This window comes from Marmota flaviventris, chromosome 17 (genome assembly GCF_047511675.1).
Source record: "Marmota flaviventris isolate mMarFla1 chromosome 17, mMarFla1.hap1, whole genome shotgun sequence".
Classification (NCBI taxonomy): domain Eukaryota; kingdom Metazoa; phylum Chordata; class Mammalia; order Rodentia; family Sciuridae; genus Marmota; species Marmota flaviventris.
The window spans coordinates 60,885,700-60,912,361 of record NC_092514.1 but is presented as its reverse complement, the minus strand read 5'-3'; the positions used below and the strand labels follow the sequence as shown (position 1 = coordinate 60,912,361).

General features: G+C 46.8%; 1 long non-coding RNA gene across 1 annotated transcript; it reads left to right on the top strand.

The window, feature by feature from the left end:
- Window positions 1-23,828: 23,828 nt before the first annotated feature.
- Window positions 23,829-26,662, top strand: LOC114083642 (uncharacterized). The gene is made up of 2 exons (XR_011704847.1): window positions 23,829-23,995; window positions 25,727-26,662. It is a non-coding gene; the product is annotated as an uncharacterized lncRNA (long non-coding RNA).

Genomic DNA, 26,662 nt, shown 5'->3' with positions numbered 1-26,662 from the left:
AATTGTTTCTCTGGCAGTTAAAGTTGCCTGTTCAGGTGACTAAAGCTTTTCATTGACATTTGTGCAAAGGAATTTAAGATTTTCTATTTGCCAGTTTATTTCTAAAATTTTCCTTTTTGTCCTTCTTATGAGTCATTTTCCTAAAGACTGCACTTTAAAGATTTAGACAACTCAAAAACACAGAGAAGCAAGGTTTTATTTTCTTCAAGAAGGAATTTGCTGCAGGGCATGGTGACTCATGCCTTTAATCCCAGCAGCTCCAGAGGCTGAGGCAGGAGGATTGCTAAATTCAAAGCCAGCCTCAGCAACTTAGTGAGGCCCTAAGCAACTTAGCAAGACCTGTTTTCAAAATACAAAAGGACTGGACATGTGGCTCAGAGGTTAAGCGCCCCTGGGTTCAATTCCCAGTATGATAAAGAAGAAGAAGGAGGTGGATGGAGGAGGAGGGATTTGAAGGCATATTCCACTATTATCAAGAGTCAACCTTTTTTTTTAATTTTTATTTTTTCTTTCTTTTTTTTTTTTTTTTTTCTTGATACTGGAGATTGAACTCAGGGGCACTTAACCACTGAGCCATATCCCTAGCCCTTTTCCATATTATATTTAGAGATAGGAACTCCCTGAGTTGCTTTAGGGCCTTGCTAAGTTGCTGAGGCTGGCTTTGAATTCATGATCCTCCTGCCTCAGCCTCCCAAGCCACTGGGATTACAGGCATGTGCCACCGCATCCTGTAAAAAGTCAAAAGTCAATCTTATGGCCAGACATGGTGATGCATGCACACCTGTAAACCCAGCGACTCAGGAGGCTGAAACCAGAGGATCACAAGTTCAAAGTGAAGGGAAAGTGAGGAATGAAAGATGGAGACCAGGCAGAGATACACACAAGAGTTTATTTGTCAGAGCTGACAAATAAAGGCCATCTCTCTATAGGAGAGAGAGGCAAAACAGGCTTGAGTTCTGGGACTTTTATGGGCGAGGCTCAGAAATCAGCGTTGGGCAGGTCCTAATGAGGGCGGTTAAGGGAGTGGGTTGGTATGAGGGAGTAGTGAGCTTTTCTCAGAAATGCCCTTGGGCGGGAAAGCAAAACTTTTTCCTTAAAATGGCGGCTGTCATTTAAGATGGCCATCCAGATGCTAAGCAAGGACCTTATAGTTATGGTTTAGATATGAGGAGTCTCAAAAAAACTCATGTGTTCAACAATGCAAAAATTTTCAGAGGTAAAATGATTAGTTTTTGAAAGGTGTAATATAAAGCTGATTACCTTGGGCCCAGAACAATGGAGTCCGCTGTCTATGGACTAATACCTTTGAAACCATGAGCCAAAATAAACTTTTTCTCCTCAAAAATTGTCAGGTATTTTGGTCACAGCAACAAAAAAAGCTGACTAAAACAGGAGATATCCTTTCTCTTCCTGATTAGTCTTTCTTTTCTGAGGTACTGGGGATTGAATCCAGGGCCTTATGCACGCTAGGCAAATGTTCTACCACTGAGCTACCTCCCAGATATTTTCATTTTTTATTTTGAGACAGGGTGTGGAGAGCCATTCTCACACGTGACTGGGCGACTCCCGGTTTGGGTCTGAGGCGTTCTGGCTGTGTTGGAACTTTCCCGGCCCTCTCCTGATGAGAGAACCCGTCTGTGTGGGGGTGTGACTGACCACTGACCCCGGGGGCCCAATCACTGACCCTGACCTTGGAGTGCGGCCCCCCCCTCAACCTTCATTGGATGGAATTCTCCCCTGAATTTCTTGTTCCCCAATAAAAGGCCACTCCCTGGCGTGCTCGCTCTCTCTCTCCTGCTAGCCCTGAGTAATCCTTGGTGCCCTACGGGTGGTTCGAGGTTGGAGCCAGAGAGGGGAGCCGTCTCGGACCTGGTCATAGAAAAAGCTAACTGAGTCTGTGTGTTTTATTTTGATCTCTGCTAGCTAACTTTTATGCCAGGAACCTCATTAATGAAACCAATGTGCAGGCCGCATGGTGGAACAGGGTGTCACCAAGGCTGACCTCAAACTTACAATCCTCCTGTCTCAACCTCCCAAGTAGTTGGGATTAGGGTCATGTGTCTCTGTGTCCAGATAGGTGTTTGTTTTTATAATAGTTCAGAGTTATGTACAAGATCAAGATTAAAACTGTAGATACTCAGATACTCCTGGTATATTTGAAGATCTAACTTTTAGAAGCTGATATGGAAAAGATTCTGATAGAAAAGGCAAAACAAAAATCAAACGGGGGAGTAGGTTCAGAAAATTTTGTATTAGCATAGTGTAGAGATTTCTTTAAAGAGGCCACTTTTTAGTTACCATGTTGTTTGGATGCCTCTGCATAACAATCAAAAAATGTTTTATTGCTCCTGAGGCATAAACAATTTTGTTTATCCTAGATGAGTACTTCATCTAGAGTAAAACTCCCACATTGTGTCAGGCACTATGATAAAATACCTGAGGAAAACAACTCAAAAGAGAAAGATCCATGCTGGCCCAGTTTCAGAGGTTTTAGTCTATGGTCAGCCAGCTTGATAGCTTTGGGCCTGTGGGAGGCAGAGTATACTGGCAGGGCAAGGTGGAACAGAGCTGCCTGCCTCATGGTGGTCAGGAAGCAAAGAAAGAGCAAGAAAGAAGCCAGGGTCATGAAATATCCTTCCAAGGCACATACCCAGTGACCTATCTCCTCTAAGCAGGCCCACCTCCTATAGTTTCCACCACTGATAAACCCAGCCTAATTCCCTCTTAAGATCAGGAGCCATCTTGTCAAAAGTTATAAAAGATTCATTTCTGTTTTCTGTAAAATATTGGGATTTCTATTTGACCTAGCCATGTTTTGATGTTTTAAACTTGCTTGGAATGCCTGCCCGTGCCTTGAACTCACCCATGCCTGGTTTTCCCTGACCAGTTAACAACCCTCTCTGAAATCTAATGGCACCTCATAAATTCTGATGTTGGGATCTAATTTTTCTCCCTGAGTGCTGTACCATTTAGACCATTAACCTGCTACCTGCCTTTGTATTATGCTTGTCAAAATTCTGTTATCTGTAAGTTCTCAAGTCACCCCCCGCCCCCTGCAGCCGCTTTTTGCAACTTTCTGTGCTATAAAGCTGCACTCCTAGAGAGCTGTGGTACTGTCTTCTATTCCCGCAGGTTTCGGGAGGGACAGTCCCGGCAGGCTGGAATTACAAGCCTGCTTTTATTTGATTTAAAATTGGAGTCGGTGGTCTTTTCTTTGTGTCGTGGTTTAACACCACCTCCCAATAATATCATCAGTATTAGTAGTAGCCCTCATGATCTGATCATCCCCCCAAGAGCCCCACCTCTGAACTGCATTGGGGACCATGCTTTCAACACATGAGACTTTGGGGGACATTCCAGTTCTAACTCATTGAGATCCTAAGTTAACTCCCGAGGTGCACTATATCTCCAGAAAAGGACAGGTCCTGGTATTCCCAGGATAAGGTCCATGTGACTTATCTTGAAGGCCAATAACTAGTAAACAAGAGTTAATAGGAAAGAATCAGGTTTATTCAGCCCTAAAGAAGATGGAGCTATCGTCCTCAAAACTCCACCTTTGGGGGCTCAGGGACACAGATGACACAAGGCAAGACGGCTATGTGCTGTGTGGGGTCTTCACCATCTAGAGTATATGTCTCACCTTTTCTTCTCTGGAACATCACCATGTACCTAACTGCAGGAAGCCACCTGTGAAATACATGAGGACCTTCTCTCTGCTTGGGAGCCAGGGAGAGAGAGAGAGGCCTGGCACTGGGAACTTTCTGTGGCTCTCCCATGGCAATAGCAATAGATTGCCCGATGCACGTGACCTTCTCCTTGGCTCTTCTGAAATATCTGAAATTCCAGATGGCCCCCATCTAGGTGTAGTGACCAATATCTAAACTAGAAGCCCTGCAGCTTGGCACATACCCCCCTTGTGACACCTTCATGGTTTAAACCAATCATTTTTAAGTGCGTCAACCCCTTGAACTAACCAATAATCCTTTCCAGATTCTTTCCCGCCACTTGATATGCTAATCATGTTTTAGTAGAAGGCAAGAAATAATTAAAATCAGAGCTGAAATTAATGAAATCGAAACAAAAGAAACAATTGAAAAAATTGACAAAACTAAAAGTTGGTTCTTTGAAAAAATAAACAAAATCGACAGACCCTTAGCCATGCTAGCAAAGAGAAGAAGAGAGAGAACCCAAATTACTAGCTTACGGGATGAAAAAGGCAACATCACAACAGACAATTCAGAAATACACAAGATAATTAGAAATTATTTTGAAACCCTATACTCTAATAAAAATAGAAGATAGTGAAGGCATCGATAAATTCCTTAAGACATATGAACTACCCAGATTCAGTCAGGATGATATAAACAACCTAAACAGACCAATATCAAGTGAGGAAATAGAAGAAGCCATCAAAAGACTACCAACAAAGAAAAGCCCAGGACCGGATGGATATACAGCAGAGTTTTACAAGAACTTTAAAGAAGAACTAATACCAATACTCTACAATCTATTTCAGGAGATAGAAAAAGAGGGAGAACTTCCAAATTCATTCGATGAGGCCAATATCACCCTGATTCCCAAACCAGATAAAGACTTCTCAAAGAAAGAAAACTACAGACCAATATCCCTAATGAATTTAGATGCAAAAATCCTCAATAAAATTCTGGCAAATCGGATACAAAAACATATCAAAAAGATCGTGCACCATGATAAAGTAGGATTCATCCCTGAGATGCAAGGCTGGTTCAATATACGGAAATCAATAAACATTATTTACCACATCAATAGACTTAAAGATAAGAACCATATGATCATCTCGATAGACGCAGAAAAAACATTTGACAAAGTACAGCATCCCTTTATGTTCAAAACACTAGAAAAACTAGGGATAACAGGAACTTACCTCAACATTGTAAAAGCTATATATGCTAAGCCTCAGGCTAGCATCATTCTAAATGGAGAAAAACTGAAGGCATTCCCTCTAAAATCTGGAACAAGACAGGGATGCCCTCTCTCACCTTCTATTCAATATAGTTCTCGAAATACTGGCCAGAGCAATTAGACAGACAAAATAAATTAAAGGCATTAAGATAGGAAAAGAAGAACTTAAATTACCACTATTTGTGGATGATATGATCCTATACCTAGAAGACACAAAAGGGTCTACAAAGAAACTACTAGAGCTAATAAATTAATTCAGCAAAGTGGCAGGATATAAAATCAACACGCATAAATCAAAGGCATTCCTGTATATCAGCAACAAATCTTCTGAAATGGAAATGAGGAAAACCACCCCATTCACAATATCCTCAAAAAAAAAAATAAAATACTTGGGAATCAACCTAACAAAAGAGGTGAAAGATTTATACAATGAAAACTACAGAACCCTAAAGAGAGAAATAGAAGAAGATCTTAGAAGATGGAAAAATATATCCTGTTCATGGATAGGCAGAACTAACATCATCAAAATGGCGATATTACCAAAAGTTCTCTATAGGTTCAATGCAATGCCAATCAAAATCCCAACAGCATTTCTTGTAGAAATAGATAAAACAATCATAAAATTCACATGGAAAAATAAAAGACCCAGAATAGCAAAAGCAATTCTAAGCAGGAAGTGTGAATCAGGAGGCATAGCGATACCAGATTTCAAACTGTACTACAGAGCAATAGTAACAAAAACAGCATGGAACTGGTACCAAAACAGGCGGGTGGACCAATGGTACAGAATAGAGGACACAGAAACCAATCCACAAAATTACAACTATCTTATATTCGATAAAGGGGCTAAAAGCATGCAATGGAGGAAGGATAGCATCTTCAACAAATGGTGCTGGGAAAACTGGAAATCCATATGCAACAAAATGAAACTGAATCCCTTTCTCTCACCATGCACAAAAGTTAACTCAAAATGGATCAAGGAGCTTGATATCAAATCAGAGACTCTGCGTCTGATAGAAGAAAAAGTTGGCTCCGATCTATATATTGTGGGGTCGGGCTCCGAATTCCTTAATAGGACACCCATAGCACAAGAGTTAAAAACAAGAATCAACAAATGGGACTTACTCAAACTAAAAAGTTTTTTCTCAGCAAGATAAAAACAATAATAGAAGTAAATAGGGAGCCTACATCCTGGGAACAAATCTTTACTCCTCACACTTCAGATAGAGCCCTAATATCCAGAGTATACAAAGAACTCCAAAAATTAAACAATAAGAAAACAAATAACCCAATCAACAAATGGGCCAAGGACCTGAACAGACACTTCTCAGAGGAGGACATACAATCAATCAACAAGTACATCAAAAAATGCTCACCATCTCTAGCAGTCAGAGAAATGCAAATCAAAACCACCCTAAGATACCATCTCACTCCAGTCAGAAAGGCAGCCATTATGAAGTCAAACAACAACAAGTGCTGGCGAGGATGTGGGGAAAAGGGTACACTTGTACATTGCTGGTGGGACTGCAAATTGGTGCGGCCAATTTGGAAAGCAGTATGGAGATTCCTGGGAAAGCTGGGAATGGAACCACCATTTGACCCAGCTATTGCCCTTCTCGGACTATTCCCTGAAGACCTTAAAAGAGCGTACTATAGGGATACTGCTACATCGATGTTCATAGCAGCACAATTCACAATAGCTAGACTGTGGAACCAACCTAGATACCCTCCAATAGATGAATGGACAAATAAACGTGGCATTTATACACAATAGAGTATTACTCAGCACTAAAAAATGACAAAATCATGGCATTTGCAGGGAAATGGATGGCATTAGAGCAGATTATGCTCAATGAAGCTAGCCAATCCCTAAAAATCAAATGCCAAATGTCTTCTTTGATATAAGGAGAGCAACTAAGAACAGAGCAGGGAGGAAGAGCATGAGAAAAAGATTAACATTAAACAGGGATGAGAGGTGGGAGGGAAAGGGAGAGAGAAGGGAAATTGCATGGAAATGGAAGGAGACCCTCATTGTTATATAAAATTACATATAAGAGGATGTGAAGGGAAAGGGGAAAAAAAACAAGGGAGAGAAATGAATTACAGTAGATGGGGTAGAGAGAGAAGATGGGAGGGGAGGGGAGGGGAGGGGGGATAGTAGAGAATAGGAAAGGTAGCAGAATACAACAGTCACTAGTATGGCAATATATAAAAACATGGATGTGTAACCGATGCGATTCTGCAATCTGTATACAGGGTAAAAATGGGAGTTCATAACCCACTTTAATCAAATGTATGAAGTATGATATGTCAAGAGCTTTGTAATGTTTTGAACAACTAAGAAAAAATTTTTTTAAAAGTGAATGGCAAACAACTTCTGTTTCTAACACTAGTATCATGGCTAATGGCAGACTATATATATATATATATATTTCTATATATTTTTTCCAACAGAAAAAATATATAGAAAAGTAGGCAAAATTTAATCTGTTTAAAGTCATCAACGAGCAATTGAGGCAGTGAGGACTTGAGGGGTGAAGGTCAGGGAAAAAGAAAAAGCAGAGAAGGAACTTGATTTTTTTTTTTTTTTTTTTTTTTTTTTTGCACTAGGATTGGAACCAGGGCCCCATGCATGCTAGGCAAGTGCTCCACCATTAAGCTATAACCCTAGCCCCAGAGAAACTGACTTAAGTGTAGGCTTTTTCACCAAGAAAGTTGAAGATGTAAGTGGTAGAGACCATTGATTATCAAAGAAGAAATAGATTTGGGTGGAGTAGCACATGCCTGTAATCCCAGGGACTTGGAAGGCTGAGGCAGAACATTGCAAATCCAAAAGCCAGCCTCAGCAACTTAACAAGACCCTAAACAACTTAGCAAGACTCTGTATGAAAATAAGAAATAAAAAGGGCTGGGGATGTGGCTCAGTGGTTAAGTGCCCCTGAGTATAATTCCTGGTACCAAAGAGAAGAAGGATAAAGAGGAAGAGGAAGTGGGGTAGGAGAAGGAGAAAGAAAAGAAATAGAAAATATGAATGCAGTAATCTATTAAAATCCAAACCCCAATCAATACATCTGAACACCAAGGTGATAGATTTCCTTGCAGTTGATACACATGAAATATTTTGGAGGTGTTAGGGTGGACTTAGGCCTGAGCCTAAGCAACTTTATTTTAAAAACTCCAGTTTGAAACCTGCAGTCTCACCAGGCACACCCACAGAGCCCTCCAGTATGGCCTCAAACAAGTTACTTCCCCTCACCCTGATAAACAGAGTGAAGCCTCTGGCAGGCTGTGCTCGCCTGATAAGAGGGAAAGGGAGAAGATCAGGATAGAGACCACCAGACCAGATGTTTCTGACCCCAGGTTAAATGATGACATGGTAGCTGATCAAGATTGAAAATGGGGTCAAAAGCCCCAAAATTCAGTATAAATAATAGAACTGATAAATAGGGATTCCGCCAGCCAAAACAAGGATGCACTTGAGCTAGAGAGCCTGATGAAGACCTGGACTGACATCCCAACCCTTGTCATCATTTCCTGATTCTCTGCATGATCCTCACTGCTCTCAAACTCTACCTGGAGTTTGGTGAGAGTCACAACTTCTCCCTATGACTCTCTGCTCAACCAGTCTTTGACTCCACACCAGGAAAAGCCTTCCTTGGTTCTAGACCTGGTCACCACGGTCTAAGTGAGTGTATATCTGGTGGACATAAAGCCTAAGGCTTGAGACTTTTGAACTTAGCATGCAGAGGGAATGTCTGACATAAGCCTGTCATGATTGTGTTTTGCAGTGCTTAGAATTAATCTAGAATTGTTTGCTGTGAATTACTTAATCTAGAATTGTTTACTGTGAATGGATTATGTCTATCACAGTGCCTAGCATTAAGGATTGCCGTTTTCTTGATTAAGAACCTACAGAGTGAAATTATATTGAGTAATTTGAGTGAATAAAGCATTGAAAGGGGCAGAAGCGCATGGACATTTCATTTCTCCTCTTGACTGCATATGTCACAATTTTGCCCCCTTGCGACAGGAGGTAACAATCACACTATGAGCCAAGTTTCTGGGAAGCTACCTACCACACAATTCATTTTTCAAAATAGAAAGAACTTCAGCCCATTATCCTGACCTTCAGAATAGGTGCAGAAAAAATTATCCAATCTGGATTTTCTGGCTTCCATTTTCTGTCTTCTAATCACAGATGGAGATTATTCCTTTAGTTCCCTCAGCTGTAGGATAGGTTCAGAGTTTAACATTTCTTTTTTGAAAGAAGAATGGATGAGGGAAAAAATTTTCTAACTGCTCAGCTACAGGGTGGGTAGAAACTGTCATTCTGCTTTCTGAAGGTGACAGTGTTAGTTGTTAACAACAGGGTGAGTTGTGTCTGGTTTTATTCAAGGTATACTTTCCTGGTCAGAGAGTCCAGAGACTGGGTTGGGCTGCGGGATGCAGGATCGGGCCCCTCACCACCCCCCATTCCCCTGCCTCCCAGCCCGTATTTTTCTTCCTCAGCAGAAATTCTGGCTCAGGCTCAGCTGAGCGGGTGGTGCTCAGTCAGCACCCTGCAGCCAGACATGTGGGCAGCAGCTCTGTGGTCAGTGCGCCTGCGCTCTGCTGAGCCTGCAGACTCCCGCAGCTCCTGACCACAGCATCCTCGCCCAACTTTCCCCTGTGGCTGTCGGGTTGAAGCTGAGGCAGATGGTTCTGGTCTTTAGTGAAGGCGGCAGTGGCCACTCAGAGTTCAGGCTCTCACAGCTCCTGGATGAGGAGCTGCTCCTTCTGGAAGCTAAGACAGTCTTGGCAGCGACCTCTGCTGGGGGCCTGGTGGTGTGTCTGCTGCTCAGCCTGAATCCAGAGCACGTGAAACTGTCCTTAGAGGGATGCAGTGGCACCGTGTCCTGGCGCCCAGCAGGGTTTTCCTGAGCTCGAGGGCTGTTCCAAGGCGCCCGCTGACAGGCAGTATCAGGAGGTGCTGGCCAGGTTGTCTTGGGGGACCGTGCAGCCTCACATTTGCTGCTGTGCTGTGTTATATGGTGCGGTGGCCAAGGGCCAGTCTAGCAGAGGAATGGGGTTTCCATGGCTTCTGCCCCTCTGGTGTGGAGGTGTCTGTACCAGCTGCTCACTGTCCCTCCTTCCTGACCTGCGGGTGGGGGGATCATCTGTGCTCCAGGGGAGAGGACACCCAGGTGGGGGGGGGGGGGGCGCAGCAGCCTCTGAGGACTTGTTCGTTCTTCTCAAGAAAGACTTGAGACAGGGAAAAGGTGTCGCTCTCCCATGGAAATTGTCAGGTGTGGCAGCCTGGTGGAAGTCCTGAACGTGGTTGGGAGCAAACCCTCAGTGTTCTGAATCTCACCCTGAATCCCTGTTAATCTCACATAGTAAAAGGTGCTAGGAGACAGCCAGGACGGACGGTGTGAGTGGCAGGGGCAGTTCTGGGTCCTTGCACTCTCCGCCAGTTTACATGCGGGTAGTGGGCTCAGGGTGAGTGCTCTGGTTCCCCCCTCCCCCCCTCTCTGGGGTACTAATGCAAAATGTCGATGAATTATGTCGTTTTCAAGGCTTTGACTCAGATTGTACTTTGATAAATGAAAGTGAATATCAAGCTTGTTTGTACGGAAATAAGACTGTATATAAAAATGAGTCTGTGTTGTGTCTGGTGACATATATTTTATGTTTACCCAACGCTGTGCTAAACTTTGTGCTTGGCTTTTAATTATACATTTACACCTGACTTTAGATAAAAAGGAAAATTTAAAGGTTAAAAAAAAAAACAAAATTCAAAGAAAGCAGCCCAAACATGGGATTTTCTGGCTTCCATACCGAGAGAAAACACTGTGTACACAGGGTACTTGTCCCTCCCAGCCTGCCCTGCTGAAGCCAGGGAGACGCTGGATTTTCAGTGACTGCTCCCTCCAGTGTTCCCAGAGGAAGTGCAGGAAGACACACAGGCCTGGATCCCAAAGCTGCCACCACCTGCAGAAGCTGCTCAGCGGGGAAACTTGCTCCCCAGTAGTCCCCCTTGTGTCTGGCCAGGCCCCTGAGGGACAGCAGACAGCCCTCAGACAGCTCTGGGGCGGGGCATGGGCGGAGGGATTCCTGCCATTGCAGGAGCTCCTAGTGGTCAAACTCTCCACCGCCTGCCCCCACCTGAGCAAGACTAGCTCACACTCTGACTGCAACAGGGGAGGACAGAGTGTCGGGTGCCAGGCCCAGTGATCTAGATCTTGGCAAGACTCACAGCTGCACACCTGCAGGACCAGTCCTGTGCTGGCCCACAGCCTATCACCTGTCATCGCTTCCCCCTTCAGAGGCCTGGGGGTGACTCCCCTCCGCCCCCAGCCCTGCCGTTCGCGGCTCCCGCCCTCTGCCCTTCTCCACCCTTGGTGGCACCTGGGGTGCTCTTATTGTGGCCCAAGCCACAGCCCACTTTGTCAGAGATTACCACACCCTCCCCCACCACCACCGCCAGGAGGCATGTGCAGCATGTCCCTGTACTGGAGGTGCAGGTACCGCCAGTTGAACACTGCATGTGTACCCTAGTCCCCAACTGCTCCGTGCCCCAAGACCAGCCCTCTACTTGCCAGCCAGAGGCTGCTCAGCCCTCCACTGTCCTCGCCCCCCACGTCCACTGGACTCCAGCCCACTTGTGCAGCTATTATGACGCCTCTGGAGAGGAGCGCAGCGGGGATCAGGGGGTGCTGCACCAGCTCGACAGGAGGGATCCCTGCCACTGCCATAGCTGCTGACCCTCAAACCCAATGTCTACAACCCTTCCCAGATGATTGGGCAACCTCACTGGGTCAGCTGGTGGACCAGCGGGATTTAGCTCTGCAGCCCCAGTGCCAGGGCTTCACAGTCGCCCCAGGACCCAGGCACACACCAAGTTCACAGTTCAAGGGCCTATCCCGCCTGCATGGGGGGCGGGGTGCGCACACAGACATTGCATGTGCGTGCATCCCTTTGTGATGCAACCCTGTGTTGACGGTTTTCTGCACGTGCCCACGTTATCTACTCAAACCTTTAAAAGCTGGGTCCTGGCCACGGGTCTGACATTGCCCTTTCACCTCAAGCCGCGCTGGCAGCAGAAGAAGGACCCTTTGTGCTCAGCTCTGGAATCCCTGAATCCCGTCGTCTTCCCTAACCCTTACCGCTGCCGTGGGTACTTCTCAGGGTAAGCTTTGTCCCTCAACCCTGCCCCGGCCCTGGCGGGCACGGACCTGCCAGAAGTGTCCCGAATGAAGTCCAGTCACAGAGTCCCCTGACCTTACCTACAGTGGTTGGCCACTCTGGCCAGCCCCGCGGTACAACTCCCAGGTTGTCCTGCTGCCATCCTGGAACTGCACATCAGCAGTTGAGCAAAGTGCCTCCTCGCTGCTGGTCCCAGGTCCTGGGAGACCTGGACATTACCTCCATCCTCCACTTGCCTGGTCTCCTAAGAAGATGATGCTGTCAGCTGCACCTTTCACTAACTCCTGCAGCCTAGACCACCCACTCGGCAAACAGATGCCTTGTATGGCATAAGAGCAGAGAGCCACTGCTTGCCAGCTTGTAGCACCATGGTATACCCGAGAGCCCTGCCCAGGGAAAACTGTGCTCAGTGCCCTTGGAGACAGTGGCCAAGGGTGGATGAGCAAGTGGAAGGCCCTGCATATAGAGAACATCAGAGGGGGAGCCTATATTACTGGAGGAGCACAATATGACTTTAGGCTCCTGGTGGCCCATAGCCGCCTGCCTTCCTTTGTGCCCAGGCAGGGAATCCTCCACACCCAGAGTTCCCAAGTCAGAGCTGAGATATCCTGGGCCTTCTGTATGAGCTCCTGCTCCAAGAGAAAGGCCATCAGAGCTCCTATAGCTCCACTAGAGGTCTCCAAACCCTGGAGAGGAGGGCTCCAGGCCCACCCAACAGCAAGCTGCCCCAGGGTACTCTTCATCCCCAGGGATGGCAGCCATTATGAAGTCAAACAACAATGAGTGCTGGCGAGGATGCGGGGGAAAAAGGTACACTCAATGGAATATTGCTCAGCACTAAAAAATAATAAAATCATGGCATTTGCAGGCAAATGGATGGCATTAGAGCAGATTATGGTAAGTGAAGTTAGCCAGTCCCTAAAAAACAAATGCTGAATGTCTTCTCTGATATAAGGGGGGTGACTCAAAATAGGATAGGGAGGAAGAGCATGAGAAGAAGACTACCACTAAATAGAGAAGAGAGGTGGGAGGGAAAAAGAGGGAGATGGGGAGTTGCAAGGAAGATGGAAGAACCTCATTGTTATACAGAATACATTTATGATGTTGTAATGAGAAAAAGAAAAAAAAGTGTCACATTAGATTGGATAGAGAGAAAGGATGGGAGAGGAGGGGAGGAGTAGGGAGGATAGGAAGGGCAGCAGAATAGAATAGACAATATGATTGATGTGTGTGCATTCCATGTATGTATTATACATCAAATTGCATTCTACTGTCATGTATGACTAAAAAAAATAAGTAAAAATTTTAAAAAAAGGTGGCAGACTGGAGCTGTCTACTGCTGAGGCCCTGTGAGTACTGTTGGGCTTTGGGCCCTGGTGAGAGAGTAGGAAGTTCCTACTGGAGTCAGATGGAGGCCCCAGATGTGGGGGAAGGGGGACTGTGAAGTCATAATGGTGTTCATGAGGGTGGCCCCCAAGGGAGCCCCTGGCTACAGAGCCAAGCCTGCCAAGGTGCTGGGAGAGAGCCTGGGAGGAAGGGCCAAGCAACAGTTGGCAGGCTGTGGAAGAGGGGGACACAAAGTTTGGAGGTCGGAGGGTGTCTCTGGGAGGAGAGAGCAGCGCCCACCCACTTTGGGCGGGGAGGCAGTGCTGGGATGGTAAGGCAAGGTCTGGCTGAGGCCCACTGATGCCAGAGGCTTGGCCCCTCCCCAGGTAAAGGGGCCCACACATGGGCTGGGGTTGGGGGGCATGGTATAGCTGTCCCAGATGGCCTGGGACTCACCCATCAGAAGGCAGTGGATGTGCTGCGGAGCTTTCTGTTTCTCCCAGTTCAGGTCCTCAGTGGTGACTGGACAGGCCAGTTCCAGAAGTGGTGGCAGCCTCAGAGGTCCCCCTATTGATGTGACGGCAAAGGAAACTTTCATTTCTGTGGCCTACCCGTATTCCCCATGGATGAGCATTTCTTCCTTGGCAATGGCTGTCCCACTCTGCCTACAGCCACCTTCTCACACTGGGCCTTCTTTGCCATCCGTTTCCCTGCAAATGCCATGATCTTGTTATTTTTTAGTGCTGAGTAATATTTCATTGTGTATAAATGCCACATTTTTTAATCCATTCATCTACTAAAGGGCATCTATGTTGGTTCCACATTCTAGCTATTGTGAATTGTGCTGCTGTAAACATTGATGTGGCTGTGTCCCTGTAGTATGCTCTTCTTAGGTCTTTTGGGTATAATCCGAGAAGGAGAATAGCTGGGTCAAATGGTGGTTCCATTCCCAGCTTTCCAAGGAATCTCCATACTGCTTTCCAAATTGGCTGCACCAATTTGCAGTCCCACCAGCAATGTATGAGTGTACCTTCCCCCCCATCCCCCCCACCCCCGCATCCTTGCCAGCACTTATTGTTGTTTGACTTCATAATGGCTGCCTTTCTGACTGGAGTGAGATGGTATCTTAGGGTGGTTTTGATTTGCATTTCTCTGATTGCTAGAGATGGTGAGCATTTTTTCATGTATTTGTTAATTGATTGTATGTCCTCTTCTGAGAAGTTTCTGTCCAAGTCCTTGGCCCATTTGTTGATTGGGTTATCTGCTTTTTTGTTGTTTAACTTTTTGAGTTCTTTGTATACTCTAGAGATTAGAGCTCTATCTGATGTTTGAGGGGTAAAAATTGGTTCCCAGGATGTAGGCTCCCTGTTCACCTCGCATATTATTTCTCTTGCTGAGAAAAAACTTTTTCAGTTTGAATTCGTCCCATTTGTTGATTCTTGGTTTTAACTCTTGTGCTATAGGAGTCTTATTAAGGAATTTGGGGCCTGCCTCCACGAGATGAAGATGAGGACCAACTTTATCTTCTATTAGACACAGAGTCTCTGGTCTGATTCCTCAGTCTGCCATCTTGAAAGGTACCTAAACACGCTCCCCGAGGGAAGCAGCCCCTCATCCCTGGAGCCACCATCCCACCTGGGGTTTCTGACAGGAAGAAGCCCAGAGCCCCCACCTCTGCCAGCTGTCAGTAGTTTGGACACCTGGGATCTCCAGGTCCAGGGGTAGCTCCATTCCCACCATTGATAGCAGGCCCCCCAGCCTGGGCAGCCCAACCCACTCAGCCCTTGGTGCTGACAGACATAGAAATCCCACCATGGGGGCCCGTGCCAGCACCCACACACATTCTGCTGGCAGCCAGGCTGCAAGTCCACTGGAGCAACTAGTCCATCAGCCTCTGCAGCTACTACTCAGAGGCCAGGGACTATGAACAGTGTTTGTCCCAAGAACAGGCAGCCCCAGTCAGCATGGGACAACCAAGGTTCATCCCCCTTAATGCTGCCAGTGTCAGTTGCCTCAATTGCAACTTGGAGGACAGATTTGTCCCCAGTTCTTCCTTCTCCCATGGCAGAAATGGGCATCTGCTAAAAAAGTAGAGGGACCCCCAAAACCAGAGAACACCATGGGGCAAGTTTGGGATAGAACAGCTCCAGGGCCTGCCCCTAGGCAGAGCACCACCATGAGGACCAAGGGAGAGAAGGCAAAATACAAAACAGGGTAAGCAACCACTGATGTTTGTGCAATTCATGCCGTCCCCCAAAGCCTGACCGTGCAGAACCTCTGAAGCTCTCCTGGGAGGAACCATCACCACCTTCAGAAAGGCCACCTTGACTTGTAAGTTTGTCCCCATGCAATCCAGGAACCTGGGAGCCCAAACTAGCTCCCGGATCTCATATCTGTCTTTGGGGTTCTGTTCATCTCCTCCCCAAGTGAAGGAAAGAGAAGCATGAGACAGCATTTACAGGGTAAATGGGGCTTCGACATATTCAGCGCCACTAACTAGACCATCCCTATAGTGGTCACTTTACAGGGGACAAAAACCAACTCTGTTCTTGGAGCCACGAGGGCCACTCCTTTAAGTGCCAAAAGGCACCCCCTTACAGGAACCCTGAATTCCACCTCGGAGCATCAATACCTCCATGAACCAGGCTGCATATATTTACAGAGGGAATCATATCACCCATTTCCCTGGTGGTAAAGGTGAGGCTCTGGGAAAGGACATGAATTATGAGTTAGTCAAGGTCCTGCCTGGAAGAGCTGGGACTGGAATTCTGGAAATCTGGCTCCAGAGCCTCATGTGCAGAACCCTGCAGGGGAGGCCTGATGCCGGGAGCTTGGAAGGGGGGGACCCATCAAGTTGGGGTGGGGGGCTCAGAGAAGAATGAAGAGATGGGTGTGGCTGGGGAATTCGTCCAGAGGGGGAGACCAATAGGAGAGGGAGGAGATCGAGTGAGGGGACTGCATGAGCAAGGCCAGGCAGCGGGAGTGTGTGGGTCAGGCAGAGGAATGACCTGTGAGCAGCTGGGGGTGCAGGGACAGAGGGGGACAGGATTCAGAAGGAAAAGAAGGTTGGGCCACACCATGGAAAGAGCCAGGTCTGGCAGGGAGACACCACCCCTCCCTGCTCCATCCTCCAACTGTCTTTGAGTCTGTGCCTTGAACTTCCCCAAACCCTCCCTTCTCACCACCTCCACTGGCCCTATTCCACCCCTCCCAGCTCTCACCTCCTCCCTGCCTCGCCCATAACAAGACAAAAAGCTCAAAGCTGCTGGCCATTTCCATGTAGTTCTTTTCCCTGCACCTTGTCCCCACATCTGTCTTAACTTGAACTCCAGGTCGGCTCTGTAGGGGCAGTGGTGGGTGACACACAGGATCTCCCTGCTTTAGAGCTGGAGAAACTGAGGCCCAGAGAAGTAATTTCTACTTCTATTTCAGATCTTGGGCCATCACCCCCTTGAGGAAGCCCTCCCTGCACTCTCTACTACCCTGTCAGGCCTGGTTTTTGGTTATTTGTTCTCAGAGGACCAAGGATTTTTGCTGTAAAGAACTGGCCTCAGGTTGTCACTGTCTATTCATTCACATGGATTAGTTTATGTCTTTCTATCTCACTTGGCATGCAGGGGACACAGGAGAAACACTGAGCGACTGAATGACAGTTTGGGTTCTTGTGACAAGTAACAAGAAGAGGTGTTAGTAGAACATGGATGGGGCACCACATGGTCCCCACTTGGGGTATAAAAAGTCTAGGAAGCTTCTATAAGGGGGTGATGACCTGGTTGGAGCTTGAAACCTGAGTGCTGGTAGCAGCTGGAACATGCAGGATGGTACCTGGCAGGAGGTGAGCCCCTGGCTCCTGTCACCTTCAGGAATCTGGGTTCAAGGTCCAGTGGTCTAGGTAGCTGGGAATGTGGGCCTGTGAAGGCCTCTGCCCCAAGCTCCATAACCCCAGGTGACCTTGAGGCAGGCAGGGTGGCACACCCTTCCTCTGCTCACTCCCCTTTGTCCAGTGGTAGCCAAGGGGCATCTGACTCACCTCCTCTTTGCCCCACTTCCCCACAGTGAGATTTATTTTAAAGTTACCTGAAAATCCCTCCAGCCTTCCTGATTCAGCCACCCTGTCCTCTGTGATTCTCTTGTGAAGATCAACTGAAGGTCCCTGAAGGACTGCAGCCCATGCACCTCACTGGCTCAGCTCACCCACCCCACCCTGTGGCTCTCCACTCTCCCCCACCAGGTGGCAGAGGCCTCTGGAGGTCTTCCCACCAGGAGTCTAGAACAGGCTTATTTATGTAGAATAAAAAAAATTACGTATTTCATCCCATTTTCCTGGTCTTTGACAAAACAATTCTATTTGCATAAGACTAATAATTCAGTGACCTCCTTAAAGGCCATTTTTCTCTTGATTCTGGCCCATACAGAGGCCATGCTCTGTTAGAGTGGGAAAATAATTTTTTCTTGGTCACAGATTTATAGCTATAAGCAGAGCACTCGGTGAAAATTCTTTCTAGTGAGTAGTCTGGGCTTAATATTTCCTATACTTACATATTATGAAGGAGACCTTCCAAACATTGTGGTTCCTCTGTGCACCTCATATCCCTTCTCATTATCTGGACCACAAGCCAATTTCAAATTTCCCCATCCAAGCAAATGGCCTAAGGACAGAGAACTCCCAGATGCTCAAACAACAAGGAAACCAGAGAGCCAGGACAGGGCCTCTGTAGTAGTGAGGAGCCTGACCAGAGAGCCAAGTAAAATGAAAGCCTCCTGCTACCCAACTCTGAGGGCAAAGCTGCCAGGAAGTGAGAGGGAAGGGGACATCATGTCTCTGAGCCTCCACTTTGCCCCAGGATCACAGAGGTCAGGGTGAGACCTGTGCTATGCATCTAAGCAGTCTGCCACCAGGTCCCATGTGGGAGAAGGTGGATGTCATCTTAGCAAAAGAGTTTTCTCTTGGACCCCACAGGAGTGGGTCCTGACCTGGAAGAGGATGGTCTGGTGGCTGGTCCAGCTGAGCTGCCAGGTTGAGAGGCCAGCACAGATGTGCACCTAGATGCAGCCTTGCTCATGGTGGTGCTGGTGCCCCGAGGCAAACTTGAGCATTTCTGCTTGGGTGGGCCCTTTGGGGATGGCACTGAAAGGAGGGGCCTAGGTGGCTCCAAGATCATGGTTGCTGTTTGTCCTGTGTAACTTGGTCACCATGGAAATACTCTGGTGGTGGGGGCCACAGAGAGTCAGGCCCAAGCTTGCCTCATAGGTCTGTCTGGTGCTCGAGGGTCCCTCCTCTTAGAAAGGAGATGCTCATTACCCACAGGCTGCTCCCAGGTTCTCTGCTCTCAGGTTCCACTGAGGACACTGCCAAGGGCATAGTCATGCAAGTTGGTCTTTCTGGGGTGGTGCTGGCCCCTCGATTTCTGCTTGGGTGGCCTTTGTGTCAAGCATTAAATGGAGGGGCATTGGTGACTCCCTGCTCATGTTTGCTGCTTGTCTTTTGTCCCTTGGTCACTGGAGGTATTCTGGTTAGAGGTGCTGCAGGTTTTCATGCTCCAGGCTTGCTGTCTGGGCTTGGAGTCCCTCTTCTTTTGGAGCAGATGCTCAGTGCTCCAAAGGCCAGTATCACATCTGGAGGGAGGTCTGTAGTCGTAGAAGCCAGTGATTCCACAGCATGGACTTTCAAGTGCAGGTGGCCTTTCTGGAAATGGTGTTGGTCCCCTGCATTGATCGTAGGGGTTTCTGCTTCGGATGACTTTGGAGATGGCAGTAAAATTAGAAGCACCCATAGCTAGGGTGTCTTAGCAGGTCCTAAGCTGGACCCATGGTGCCCAAGTCCTGGAAAGTCCCACAAAGGAGAATAAGCCAGGGCAGTCCCTGCCAGAACCTGGACTCTCCAGCCTTTGAACCCAAAGGTGCAGGATGCCAGCCTTGCCTGCCTTGAGTGTAGTAGTTGTCAAGTGCTTCACAGTCGTTGCACAGGAGCATTGCTGGCACAGTCAGGCATTTCATTGAGATGAATCCAAACCAGGGGAACAGGTTTTTGAGCTGTATTGGATGTGGGAATATATAATGTGATTGGCTTTCTAGAAGGTAACCTCATCGCCATGGTTCCTGATGGGCACTGCTGAAAATACAGAACCATCCGGAGGACTGAAAATTTGATGAGTCATTCATTTATTTATTTTTATACCAGATATTGAACCTGGGGTTCTTAACCACTAAGACACATCCTCAGACTTTTTTTTTTTAAATATGTTTATTTAGAGACAGAGTCTAGCTAAGTTGCTTCAGACCTCTCTAGTTTGCTGAGGCTAGTTTTGAACTCCATATTTTCCTGTCCCATCTTCCCCAATGCTTGGACTATGGGTGTGTGCCTCCAAGCCCTGCTGGGCCTTTCATTTTGGCCAGATCTGAGCCTCTTAGTACTTTTGTTAGGAAATGGCCAGGAGGAGGGAGAGTGGATCTTAAATGGATGGTTTGTTATTGTAAAGGCCTGGGGATTATAGTTTGAATTAATCTAACAGTCTTCTTAATATTGTCCTGAGCATTGAATTTACCCATATTGACCCTACCTCTCCCCCTGCCCAATGCCACTGTGGATCACTGAGGGTTCTCTATGGTCCGAGTTCAGCCACAACCCTTTTCTTGGTTACTTCTCATAATGACACACCCATGAACTGCATATCTTGACTGGTAACTAAAGCTTTCGTTGGTGGTGCTTTCAAATATGAAACTATAAATTTGTTATCAAGTGACTTGTCTAGAAATCATTTTCTTCCAAATTGTTCCAAAGAGGTCAGACTGGAAGAGGACCTAGTCACTGGCCAGGCTGACCTTCTTCAGGTGTTCCAGCCCCTCAGTGATTTCCATCAGTTCCCCCTCTTTGTAAAATCATGCAATAGACTTGTGTTTGGGGAAGCAGCAGGCTTAGGATTGAAGCAGGAGTTCGGTAGAGGTTTTCAGCAGGAGGCTATGATAGGAGTCCTCAGTGCTTCCCCAGTGAGCTTGCCTTTTAATAGCAGGTAACCCTGGGAATGGGACAGCTATCAACAACTAATAGATATCAGTACTCACATGAAACAGCTGATGTGCTGTGTTCACCAGCCTATTCTTTTTTGTTTGTTTGTTTGTTTGTTTTGTTTTTTAGTTGTCAATGGACCTTTATTTTATTTATTTATATGTGGTGCTGAAAATTGAGCCCAGTGCCTCACACGTGCTAGGCAAGCACTCTACCACTGACCCAAACCCCAGCCCCATCAGCCTATTCTTTAAGAAGAAAGGATGTTCATAACCTGTTAGTGTCAGGAAAGCCAAAGGAGCACATGTACTAGTCTCTGGGGAGTAGTAGCCTTCTAGGGCAGGCTCCCTGACTGTGTGTTAATTAAGTGTCCTGGTCCATGTGGGCAAGATGAAAGTCAACCTCAGTGTGAACTGGGAAGCGCAGAGCTGATGACCAAAGAGAGCTGTTCTTTGACATTGCATTTCCTTCATCTATCGTGTTTAGCATGAGGAAGATTTTTTTTTCCTTGTGGAAATTGAGTTAATAGGTGGTAAATAAATATCTTAGTTGCTTCTGATGTGGCTGAGGAGCACTTTCAAGTGTTTAAAAAACTGGTTTCTGTATATCATTGTATAGCTAATTGCAATTCTTATGAAACCTTCTCATAGGCTGTTTCTGGTTTTATTGGGATTTTTTTCAGCTGCATTGTGAATTGGATGAAGGACATTTTCCCTTCTTATAAATGGTTTTGTGGAATTTTGAGATTTGGGTTTTTATTCACATTTGAAGGGAATAAATCAACCAGCCTTAAGAACATGACATCTTTCTGATGGATAGAAGCAATTCAAGGAAGAATAAGGATGATGTCTTTTAGAAATGCTATAGGAATATTTGTTTGGGGGTCAATAAATAACATGCTTAGAGTTTAATAAATATTTTGTTATGTCATCGTAGTTTCTACATTTTTGTATTCTAGTAGAATTTTATCTAGTTTTAATATTTGTTTTTGAGCAGACATCTTTATCTTGAGAGATATCATTTAGTGTCACTTTTCAAAATTTGCAGCTGTGTAAATCCAGATGCTTGGTGAAGCTGCTCTAGTGTGAGGAAAGCCTCTCCTGTTAGGCCAGGAGCCTGTAAGGCACCATCAGCACATATGAAACCTGCTATGTATTATAAGCAACAGGAAATAGCACAGAAGCTGCAAGTGCATTTAGGTCATTTGGAAGTTGAATTCTTGTCATATCTTTACTTTGCTTAACATATCTTCTCCCCTTTAGTTCTTTCTTATAGTAATTTGAAGCTGATGAATTTACTGGTATTTTCAGGAGAGCATATACAATTAAAATATTTTTCAATTCAGTATCAGTTCAAAGAACTTAGCATCACCTGCCTCTCACCTTTGGTGGGAAGGTAATGAGCAGCCACTTAGCTCTGTGTGCACAAGGATGATGGTCCTGAGTCTCCTGGGATGGCTAGCTAAATCTGGAAGTTCCTTAGGAGATGGAAAGACATCAGCTCCTCATGTTCCATTCAACAGTGAGCACAGGGCGCTCAGTGAACATGCATTAGGTTTGTGAGTGTCCCCTGCAGGGACTGGTCTCCTATTCCCTTTCCAGACCTCAAAGCTGAATTGTCTGTCCTTCTCTCTGCTCCAGTAGCCTCAGCTATTGAGTACTATTGCCTCTGAGATGCTTCTTTGTTCATACTACTGGGATCTTGCCTCCAAAGTTTAGTTGGAAGAATAGGAGGAAACTGTTGCTTTAAACTGCACACAAAACAAAAGGAAGTGGCTTTGCCTTTCCCTAAAGACATGGAGATAGAGAAGTCCGTTTCCGTGGTCGTGGCCATGCTATGGAACAAATTCTTGGCCATTCCACACCATCCTTGCTTCTTATATGTTTTGTGCATCAGTGAATTTTTTAGCCCTAGCATTTTCACCTATGGGAGGCGTGTAGAAACGGAGGCACAGAAATGCCAGCTCCTTACCATTTCATGGGGTCCTCAGGTCTCTGCCTGCTGCCCCACCAACTTTCCCCACAAACCTCTGGAATTTCAGCAGTGCCCTCTGCTGTGGGCCTGTGGAGCCAGACTAAGTTAGACTTCCCGTGACTCAAACTTGGAAGTGATAACCCCATGAGGCTTGTTGATTTCTGTTTCTTAGAAACCAGATGCTGATGTGGATCCACTGAGAGAGGAGGGAGCTACAGGCTTTGGGCACAGGATGCTGTGGTGTTTGAAATCCCCTGTAGTGTACCCCATCATACGATCGGAAGAGACATTGGGGCAATTTGATTTCGCACAGGAATTAGAATTCTATGGCAAAGGGGAGGCTATCTCTGAAAATAACCCTCCAGTGGTGCAGAGTGGGGACCATGGCCAAGAGAGGAGCTGACTTTCCCTCTGTCACTGTGGGACTCAGGTCATGGTAAAGTTGGATGTCATCCTTTGTCCCTTAACTTCCTATGTCTTGTTATCTGTATATTTGTGCATTAGAGACGCATGACTCCTGGATTAGGGTTTCTCAGGGAGTCCATGTATGTGTGGGCACATGTCCCTGATGACAACCTCTAAAGCAGATGCTAGAATGACCCCTGGGAACATGTTGAGAAGCTATGGAGGCCCTGCAAGGCACAATGACTTCCTCAGGGCCACACACATACCCACAAGAAGGGGAAGGGTCTCAACCAAGCTCTGTCTCCCCAAACCAAGGGAGCTGGCTACACCCGGGCCTGTCTGAGGGCCTGATCCAGGGTGTGTTGGTGTAACTGGGTCCACCTGTGCCTATGTCATAGGAAGACTGCAGCCCAGTGGGCCATTGGAACCATCTTGTGTAAGAAAGGGACTCAGCAAAGGACTTCCTGAGACAGTGACCTCACTTCCTTGGCCATGGAACTCACAGAACTTGGAACCCTGGTAGCTAGGCACTCACAGTCCACAAACAGTCCCAGTCTGCTCACTGGTGTTGAGACAGCAAGCCCAGAGCCATGAGTTCTTGTTGTCTACAGATCTGTGGGTGCTTAAGCCTCAGGGCTTTTCCTGAGTGTGGAGGTGCTGGGTCAGCGCTGTGTCCCAACGACTCTGGCAATTTTTCCCAAGGAGACCAGAAGTGAGACAGGACAGGGCACCACAGGTGTCCATAGTTTAACCCACATTCAGATTCCCCTTTCAAAAGTGCCAGATCTCACCAGGTTTGTGTGTGTGTGTGTGTGTGTGTGTGTGTGTGTGTGTGTGTGTGTGTGTGATGTCTCCTGAGAATATGGAGGGAAAATATTTTGATTTCCCCTGACGTATGGCAGCGATTCCTTTTGCAAATGGCTACCGTTTTCCTGTTGAAATGTCCCTCTTTGATTGCCCATCCTAGGGAGAAGATGACCAAGGTTCATCAGTGGATGTGTCCTGTCTTGTGGAAACCCTCACAGTACTTCTCTGGGAGCTCGAGGACGGCCTGGTGCCTGCCCTGCAGCAGGGGAACACCCCCTATGTCCATGGGGTTTTGTATTTGTACCAAGATTTGGCCAGTACCCAGAAGGCTCTGGAGCTGCTGGGTAAAAGGTGTGTATCATCTCCAAGCCCTGGCCCATGGCCATCTCCTGGCCTGGGGTTGGGAATGCCGGGCATCACTCTGAACCTCCGTCAGCTCTGAGGAAAGTAGGGTTTTTCAGAGGAGAACTCTGCCTGGGTGTTTAGAAATCCAAGTAGGATGAGCCCTAGGAGTGTTTGCCTCAGAGTGGTCCTGGGACACAGGCTGGCGATGGCTCTGGCCTTTCCCTGGGGGCCTGTCCCCTCCCTGAGAGGAAGTTCTCTGCCTCAGACCTCACTCTTCTGAGGCCTCAGGAAAAGCAGTTTCCACATTTGGGAAGGAGTCTGTGGGTTGCATCTGGGAGGGTTCCAACCTGCCTGTAGACAGAACAGGGACCCCTGGGGTCAACTGAGAGGGTCCTGGCCCTGAGGTAGCCAGGCAGCAGGTGGTTGGGTTCATTCATGGCTCAAATATATATGAAGCACCTACCTTTGGCAGGCACTTGGCCTATCATTTAGGAATCAGTGCAGACAAACTCTCCCAGCCCTCCTGAGCTCCCGTTATTGTCAGTAAGTTAGTCAAGTCCACCAGGCATCTCGACAGATGAGGGACACAGGATATTAGAGGTCACAGCCTCCTGGTATTCTCTAGGTATGGATGCCACCAGCCATATGTTGAGGAGGAGTACCTTCAAGACAAGAAGTGAGTGGTCTTTGGGCCAAGAGGGAGGGCTGCTGTCTCGAGAGTGGTCACTTGGGGGGCTGTTGTAGAGGATGGTTGGGCAGACCTCAGGGTCTACCCTGTTGTTTCCCAGCAGAGGACAGAGGTCTGGGGCTTACTCTGTAGAAGGAACAAAGCAAGCTGTGGTGGGATCCTGGGTACCCAAGGAAGAGAGGTGTGGCTGGAGCCTCAGAGCCAGGCCCTGTGAGGATCCCTCTCCAGCACAGCCAGTCCCAGCCTGGATTGCCCATGCTTTTTTGTATAGAGACTGGACAGAAAGTGAGGGGAGAATCCTACCCACACATGTGCCTCACAGTTTTGCCCCCTTAGCTCTGCTGCATGTGACCTGCTTGGACACTCTCTGGGAAGCTCCCCATGCAGGGGGCCTTGGGAGGTTCCAGCTGAAGGAGAGGCCCTTTACATCAGTATCTTCCAGTTGGTACAGGTGGGTGACCCAAGCTGCCATCCCATTCTTTCAAAGTCAGCCATCTTCCCTGGCAGCTACATAAAATGCACACACACACAAATGCCAGAGGCAGGGGGTCAAGAAACGATTAGACCAGAAGCCTCCACTTCTCCTAGAATGTTTTCTCGCTGCCCTAGTTCTAAAGTCCTTGAGGGCACCTCCCACGTGTGAGCACCTGCGCATTGTGCCAGATGCCCCACCACAGCTATCCGCCTCCTCCCACTAAAACTGTCTATTTTATTTTTTGTGATGGTGGTTTTTTTTAAATGTCTGGGATGGCATTGTAAGTATTTTAGTAACAAACATTTATGTTGACACAATAGTGCTCAATCCATTCACCAGGCTGTGCCACCCCCAGCACTGAGTAGCTGAAGATGGAGCCCCCTTAGAGCACAGGGGTCCTGTGGGGCCCCTGTGCATGGAGCTGAGATGACTGCCTAAAGGGTGGTGAGGATTTCAGGGCATTTTATCCCCTACTGTGTTCTGTGACGTTAACTAGGTTAGATGTCATGTGACACTACAAACCCTGTTCATATAAGACAGCAAACTTAATATGTGTCTTCTTATTGCTCCACAGATCATGACTCACCTTCTTCTCATTCCCTAAGAAACAATATTGAAGTTAGACCAGTTAATTACTCTGTAATGGACTGAACAGTTGGAATAAAAGGAAGAGTTCCATGTTTTGCATTCCAAATAGAAAGCTGTGCCTTGGGCTGGGCTGTAGCTCAGTGGCAGAGTGCTTGCCTAGAATGTATGAGGCACTGAGTTCAATCCTTAGCACTACAAAAAAAAAAAAAAAAAAAAAAAAAAAACAACTAAACAAAGAAAGGCATGCTGTTGATCTAAAACTATTTAAAAAAGAAAGAAAGAAAGAAGGAAAGAAAGGATAGAAAAAAAAAAAAAAAAGCTGTGCCTCTTGAATAGTTAGTCCCAATGAGAATGCAAGGGAAATGTTCATAAAGAAAATTAAAGTGCTGCTCCAGGGCATAGGTGAATGATAAGAAAGCAAAACAGCTGATAGGGATAAAGTTTTCATAGTCTGGAGAACAGATGAAACAAGCCACGTTCCCTTAAGCCAAAACCGCATCCAGATAAGGCCAAAACATTAGATTTTTCTGATGCCAAGAGAAGGGAGAAAGCTCCAGAAGAAGTCTGAAGGTGGCAGAATTTGGTTCATGATGTTGGAGGCAAGAGGCCCATCTCCATATAAGACAAGTGCAGGGTGAAGCAGCAAGTGCTGATGTAGAAGCTACAGCAAGTCATGAAGAAGATCTTGCTAAGCTATCTGATGAAGACGCAATATGGTTGAGTTTCTCGGTGTCCCCCAAAAGCTCATGGGTGAGACAATGCAAGAAGGTTTAGAGGGGAAATGATCCTGTTATGAGAGCCTAAAGCCAATTAGTGAATTAATCCCCTGGCAGGATGAACAGGTGGCACAGATAAAATGGGGTGCCCACACCCTCCCCAAGCCTGGAGGTGTAGGCGCCACCTGTGGAGGAGTCCAGTTGCA